Here is a 7,653-nt window from a genome sequence, read left to right on the forward strand (position 1 = left end):
GGGTTCCGAAGAAGTTCTAATCCATTTGTATTGCAGGGCATTAAACAGGTACAACCGGTAGTGTAGATTCTTGACAGCGGATCGTCAAGACATATGACCGGAGATAGAGCCCTGCTATCAAATGTGGTTGAGAAAGCTGGCCCAGTGGTTACCTTTGGAGATAATAGCAAAGGTTTAACGGAGGGATATGGCTGTTTGCAAGCTGGAAATGTTATCATTGAAAATGTATATCTTGTGCAAGGACTTGAACACAATCTGCTTAGCATTAGTCAGTTCTGTGACAACGGCTACAATGTTTTATTCGACAAGCTGAAGTGTCAGATTCTGCACAAGAAAAGTGAAAAACCCTCCTTAATGGGAATCCGAAAAGGAAATCTGTTCGTAGCTGACATGAACTCTGGAAGCAATCTTGAAGTCAATTGTTTCTATGCAAAGGCATCGTCAGATGAGAGTTGGCTATGGCACAAGAGACTTTCCCATCTCAATTTCAAAACAATGAATTCTCTTGTCAAAAGAGAATTGGTAAGAGGTCTGCCTCAGCTGGAATTCTCTCCAGAAGGACTATGTGAGGCTTGCCAGAAAGGAAAGTCAAAGAAAGCAAGTCACAAAGGCACTGACACATCTTCCATAACTGGTGTTCTGCAATTATTGCACATGGATTTATTTGGTCCAGTTAATATCCTTTCTATATCAAAGAAGTGTTACTGTCTTGTGATAGTTGATGACTATTCCAAGTATACGTGGGTTTTATTTCTTCACTCTAAGGATGAAACACCACAAGTTGTGATTGATCATATCAAGATGATTGAGTTAGATTCTAACGTCCCTGTTAGAGCAATAAGGTCAGATAATGGAACAGAATTCAAGAATGCACTTCTCAATGGATTCTGTACAGACAAAGGGATTACCAGACAATTTTCAGCTCCTAGAACCCCTCAGCAAAATGGAGTGGTAGAAAGGAAGAATCGTACATTGATTGAAGCTGCAAGAACGATGTTAAATGAATCAGGTCTTCCAATGTACTTTTGGGCTGAAGCTGTCAATACTGCATGTTATACTCAGAATCGAACTCTAATCAACAAAGACTTCATGAAAACTCCTTATGAGATTTTGAATGAACAGAAACCTTCTATCAAATACTTTCATGTATTTGGTGCCAGATGCTTCGTGCTCAAGGATGGAGATGATCGTCGTGGTAAGTTCGAGGCAAAGGCATATGAGGGTATTTTTGTTGGATATGGAAGAAGATCATATAGAGTGTATATCATTGATCAACACAAAGTAACTGAAAGTGTCAATGTTACATTTGATGACACTAAACTCCCTAGTATCCAAACTAAAGATCCTTCTGAGAAACTGAAGTTTGATGGTACGTCAGATTCAGAGTCAGAACATGGTCAAGAACTTGAGGTTGTTGCTGGTGAAGAACCTGTTAATCCTGATGATACTCAAGGTAATAGTGATGGAAACTCTGGCAACAATGGAGATACCACTGCTACTGACGGAGAATCTTCAAGTCAACATGGCAACAACTCAGGGGGAGATGCTGAAGGATCATCTAGTAGGACACAACATCACAATGAATTTCAAGGCGAATCATCAAGATCAAATCTTCCAAGACAGACTGTCTGGAATAAAGCTCACCCTTTTGAGTTGATTATTGGTGATCCAGATGTTGGAGTCAGAACTAGACGTGCTACTCAAAATGAGTGTCTGTTCTCAGGATTTCTTTCTGAGATGGAACCTAAGAAAATTGAAGAAGCACTGACTGATCCAGATTGGGTGATTGCTATGCAAGATGAACTCAATCAGTTTGAAAGTCAACAAGTCTGGAAACTGGTACCTAGGTCTGTACACAAGAAAGCTGTTGGTACTAGGTGGGTATTCAGGAATAAACTAGATGAAGATGGTGTGGTTACAAGAAACAAGGCAAGACTGGTAGCTAAAGGGTATTCTCAAGCTGAAGGTATTGATTATGATGAAACCTATGCTCCAGTGGCTAGACTTGAGGCCATCAGGATATTTCTGGCATTCGCAGCATTTTCAAACTTTAAAGTTTATCAAATGGATGTCAAGAGCGCCTTTCTGAATGGAAAGCTGGATGAAGAGGTATATGTAGAGCAACCTCCTGGTTTTGAAGATCCAGATCATATGGATTTTGTCTTCTTTCTTTTCAAGGCTATCTATGGGCTAAAACAGTCTCCAAGAAAATGGTATGACACTCTCTCTGAATTTCTTATTGAAAATAGCTTTATTAGAGGTGTCATAGACAAAACTCTCTTTTCTAAAAAACATAAGAATGATACTATATTAGTCCAAGTCTATGTGGATGATATAATATTTGGGTCTACTAATGATAATCTCTGTAAGAGATTTGCTAAGTTAATGCACAGCAAGTTTGAAATGAGCATGATGGGAGAGCTGAAGTTCTTTCTTGGATTACAAGTAAATCAAAGGTTAGATGGAACATTTATTTGTCAATCCAAGTATCTCAAGGAACTCCTCAAAAAGTACAATCTAGAGGATTCTGCATCAGCAAGGACTCCATCAACTACAGCTGTCAAGCTTGGACCATGTGAAAACTCCATTAAGGTAGATGTCACAAGCTACAGAGGTATGATTGGCTCGTTACTCTATCTTACTGCAAGTAGACCAGATATTATGTATGCTACATGTTTATGTGCAAGGTTCCAAGCGGATCCTAGAGATATTCATCTCGTTGCTGTTAAACGAATCTTAAGATATCTTAAGGGAACACCAAATCTAGGTATTTGGTACCCTAAAGAATCTGGTTTTAACCTTGTCGGATATACAGATTCAGATTATGCAGGAAGTGTTGTTGATAGGAAAAGCACCTCAGGAAGTTGTCAATTCCTAGGAAGCAGGCTAGTCTCATGGTACAGCAAGAAACAGCAAACAGTTTCCAACTCAACGGCCGAGGCTGAATATATTGCTGCTGGAAGCTGCTGTGCTCAGATCTTGTGGATTAGGAACCAACTACGAGACTATGGCTCTGTATTGAACAAGATTCCTATTTTATGTGACAACACAAGTGCAATAGCCATCACCAACAACCCTGTGCAGCACTCGAGGACAAAGCACATTGACATCAGGTATCATTTTATTAGAGAGCACGTCATGAATGGTACTGTTGAACTATTTTTTGTTCCAACAGAAGAACAAATAGCAGATATTTTCACTAAACCACTTGGCGAATCCACATTTACCGGATTAGTTGGTAAATTGGGCATGTTGAATAGTTTTAGTGATTAATTTAGTTAATATCTGGAATCTGTTCTTGAATGAATTTACAAATGAATTTTTCATAAATGAAAAATTCATCTGCAAATTTATTTTATCATTTTATCATACTTCTTGCTTATTTCTATGTAATATATATTATCTTATCTATTTTTATTTTCCCTATTTGTTAATTTAAAATATCTCAGAATATTTTATTTCCTCTAAAAATATTTTTCTATGAATTTTATTTGCTAAAATTCAATAGAAATCTATTTTTGGAATAAAAATAATAAATTCTGATATATTATCTTTGTTTCTGTAAAAATTTTAAGTGTTTATTTCAGTTTTACTATCTTGTAATATAGTTTCAGTATTCAAATAGAAGTCTGTTCCATTTATTTTATTTTATTTTGTTTTCTACTGCAATGACAATCGGCAAGACAATTGAATTGTCTTGCTGAAAATCATTTCAGTACTTATATATATATATACTTATTTTCATATTAATTCTGTGTTTATTGCTGGTATGACAATCGGCAAGACAATTGAAATTGTCTTGCTGAAAGTCATTTAAGTGTAAATTATGTTAATTATGTTCTTCAGTATAGTTTTATACTGGCAAGACAATCGGTATGACTATTGGATTGTCTTGCCAGTTATAAACCATATAGATAATTATTTTCATTTTATTATTATACTGGTATGACAATCGGTATGACTATCAGATTGTCATACCAGTTATAATTTTAATATTTATTCTGTTATTTCTTTTCCTTCTTTTTGCCTGGTATGACAATCGGTATGACAATCCCGGATTGTCATACCAGCTGTTATATAAAGGCTTTTGCTGTTTTGTTTTAAACCATTTCAACATAACAGTTCATTTCAAAAATTTTGAACAGTTTTTCTCCCTAATTTTTCTCTCTTCTCTCTCTTCGAACCAAACCAACAATCTGTCTTCTTCCTTGCTCGAGTTTTTACTCAGCACACAAAATCATCACTTTGTGATATATACATACAAGTATATATATAAAGAGATGCTGTTGAATTTTTCTTAAATAAAAATTATTATAAAAAATGCAAAATCAAATAAAAATCAGTTTGCCCCTTCAAATTCCAGTTGTGTTATTGAATTTGAACCTTTTATTTTAATTTTAATTTCTGATTTGTGTCTTTTGGTTTGTCAAAACTGTGTTTGTGAGTTAAGAATTTTAACGAGATACATTTCTGTCTAAATTTTTCGATTATAATTAATTTAATTCGAATTATTAAATTAATTTAATTAATTCAAATTTTCTTAATATTATTCTTAAAATTCTGAAAAGCTTGTGTCTTATTATTATTTTATAAAATGGCTCTCAATTTCCAAATTGTCGCGCATAATCAGGTTGGTTATTTTAATCCGGAAAAATGTGATGTTGAAAAATTTAAGCCATGGATTAGATTTTTAAATGACCATTCGATTGTTAGCTCTGCTATTAAATCAAATGTGATTTTAAACGTCGATCTACTTAGACTGATTTGCACAACTTCTACTGTGGCCGATGATTCAAAATCTTTTTCATTCACCATCGCAAACACACAGTATGTAGTTGATGAAACAGTCGTCAATCGTGCGTTAAATTTTCCACTAGACAATTTCTGTAATTTACCCTCTGAAAATGATATCACAAATTTTTTCAATGCTATTCACTATCAGGGGGTGATCAATTTAACCAAACTTTCTAAATCAAATTTGGTGTCTGAATGGGATATATTCTTCGATACACTTTCCAAAGTGTTTGCCAACTGCACAAAATCTAATTTTCATAACATTACTTCCACCCTGCAGTATATTGGTCTTGCGGTTGTTTTCAATCAAAGGATCAATTTTGGCAAACTACTTTTTCCCATTCTCTTGAGACGTCTAACTTCTGCTTTACGTGATCATTCTACAAATCGTAGGGTATCATGTTACTATGCTCGTTTTCTTATGCTTATAGCAGATCATCTACTCACCCCTGAACACAAAGCACTTTTTGCTAACTCTGCTGTAACCGAACCCCCACCAGTTAGCAAAAAGATTTACACTCGCCAAGACACAACCTTCAAATTTATGCAAGTTCCAGTACTTGTATCTGCTTTCATGGCCAATTATATTCCCTTACCTATTTTTAATCTTCCCGGCCATGAACAGCAACCTCAACCTCCAGTGGTTCAAGCCACCCAGGCTCTTCCATTACAGGTAGTAACTCCTCACTCTCACTCTCTTCCTACTTCTGTTGTAAGACCCTCAGTGGTTGATAGGGCTGACCATGAAGTTGTAGAACCACAGCTTCAATCCCAGGTCATAGAGCCAAACACAGAGTCTCATTCTATCTCAACCTCTCCCCCACTGTCTAAAATGTTACCCAGGAGATTACTAGGAAGTAGTACATTGTCAAATATGAGTGAACCCTCAGCTCTGCCTCCTCCTAAGAAAAGAAAAACCTATTCTGAGGCATCTGAAAGCCCATCCTTGTCCTCCCAACAGGACATGGACTTTGAAATGGCCAATGAACAGTTACTAGAGGCATTCTCTCAACAGGATGCATCTATTGAAATTCGCCATAGGGCCATGGCATCTTGTACTGAGTCAAGCACAATTCCATTACTCACAATGGAACCATACACTTCCCCAGATCATACTCAGGACACACAGCGAGGAGTGCACGTAGAGTCGGTTACAGTGCCTGCCATAGTTACGGCAGAAGAGCAGTCACATGCTTCAGAGGGAAAATCTGACTCTCCGCCATCTTTAATAGAGTCATTTTCTCCCCTCCCAGATCCAACACCTCTGGCTCCCTTATGGGATTCTCCACTCGCAGATTTATCTGGAGAAAGTGGAGGGCAACTCGGTCAATCTATCCCTGAAGTAATTCAGACATCTATTCCAAAAGATTTGATAGTATTGACTGAGGATCGGGACTCGCGAATTCCCATTGCACCACCACTGACCTCTCTTGAAGAGGCTAGGGTGATTTTTAATGCAGGTACACAAGAACAGCAACTGGAAAACTCCTCACGAGCAATCATATTGAGAGAAACACATGCACGTGAGATGAGTGAACCAAACACGAGTGAACTTCAGGTGAGAGCACACACAGACACTGATACTGTCAACCTGTTAGCTCAGATTGCTGCCCTGAAAGAAGAACTTGCTAAAAGTCAAGCTGAAGCTCAAGCATTTAAAGCACAAGTGGTTGAACAGTCTTCTTCTTCCACCTCTGTCAACAATCAGCTTGCAATCATAAGGAATGACATCTCAGATTTAAAGACTACTGTAATACCAAAGCTCAATTCTATTCAGGACACTCCAAATTTATCAGCTGATGACATATCCAACTTCTGCTCCCTACATACAAGAATGACTTCTCTTGAAGACCTCGTTGAGATGAATCATTCACTGGACAACTCAAGATTTCTAAAGATAGAGACGGGCATGGAACATCTAAATGAAGGGATGAAGCACTTATATTACATGATCAAGAATTCTCATTGCCCTAATGAAGAACAAAGAGCTTATTTTGAAGGACCGTCTGGTGGAGGATCAGGCTCTGGAAGTGGTGGAGGTTTCAAAGGAAAGTCAGCAGAGGATCCCTCAACTAAGGGGGAGAAGAAAGGGAGTAGTACCAAAGGGAAAGAAAAAGATACTTCTGCTGGAGATAAAGGAAAGGCTGATGATGCCTACTACAGTGGAGAACAGGATGACTTCGATATTTTTGACATTCCCACTGAACCAGTTCAGGAAGATAAAGATGGGTTATTTGAAGCTGAAGAAGAAAGTGATTTTGAAGATTGGGAAGAAGAAGATACAGTGGATCCTAGGTTTGAGAAAGAATTTCAGAAAGAGCAGTCAGAGATGCAAAGAAAAGAAGCTGAACTCAAGAAGGTTTCACAGATCATTGACAGGAGAAAAGACATACAAAGAACAGAAACTCTTCAAAAGCAACGTCTTCATGACATTAAAGCTCAAGAAAGGAGAAGAGATGTCAGACTAAAGATTGGTGAAAAGTGGGATGAAGCTAGGAGAGTACTCGATATGCCTCAGCTATGCACTAACAATGATAGGCAGTTCTTACATCTTCTTGACAAGCTGGAAATCTCAAATCCTAACAATGACATGTACATGAATGCTATCAAGACTGAAGTCTCAAGGATCACAGCTGCTTTTGATAGATCCCTAAATGAGATGAGCATTTTTGTATACTGTCAGAGTGAAGGATCATTCAAGGTGTCACTTCATCTATTTGAGAATCGTTCGTTGTCAGAGATTTGGGTTCTTTTAAACAAAGTCAAAAGAAGCTCAGAATTGAATGAAGTTCTTCGGGAAAGGCTTAAAGAGTTTGCCAGCAGGGCTAGTCCTCAAGTGGTCAACAATCCTCATCAGGT

Source organism: Apium graveolens, chromosome 6, assembly GCF_009905375.1.
Source record: "Apium graveolens cultivar Ventura chromosome 6, ASM990537v1, whole genome shotgun sequence".
NCBI classification, from domain to species: Eukaryota; Viridiplantae; Streptophyta; class Magnoliopsida; order Apiales; family Apiaceae; genus Apium; species Apium graveolens.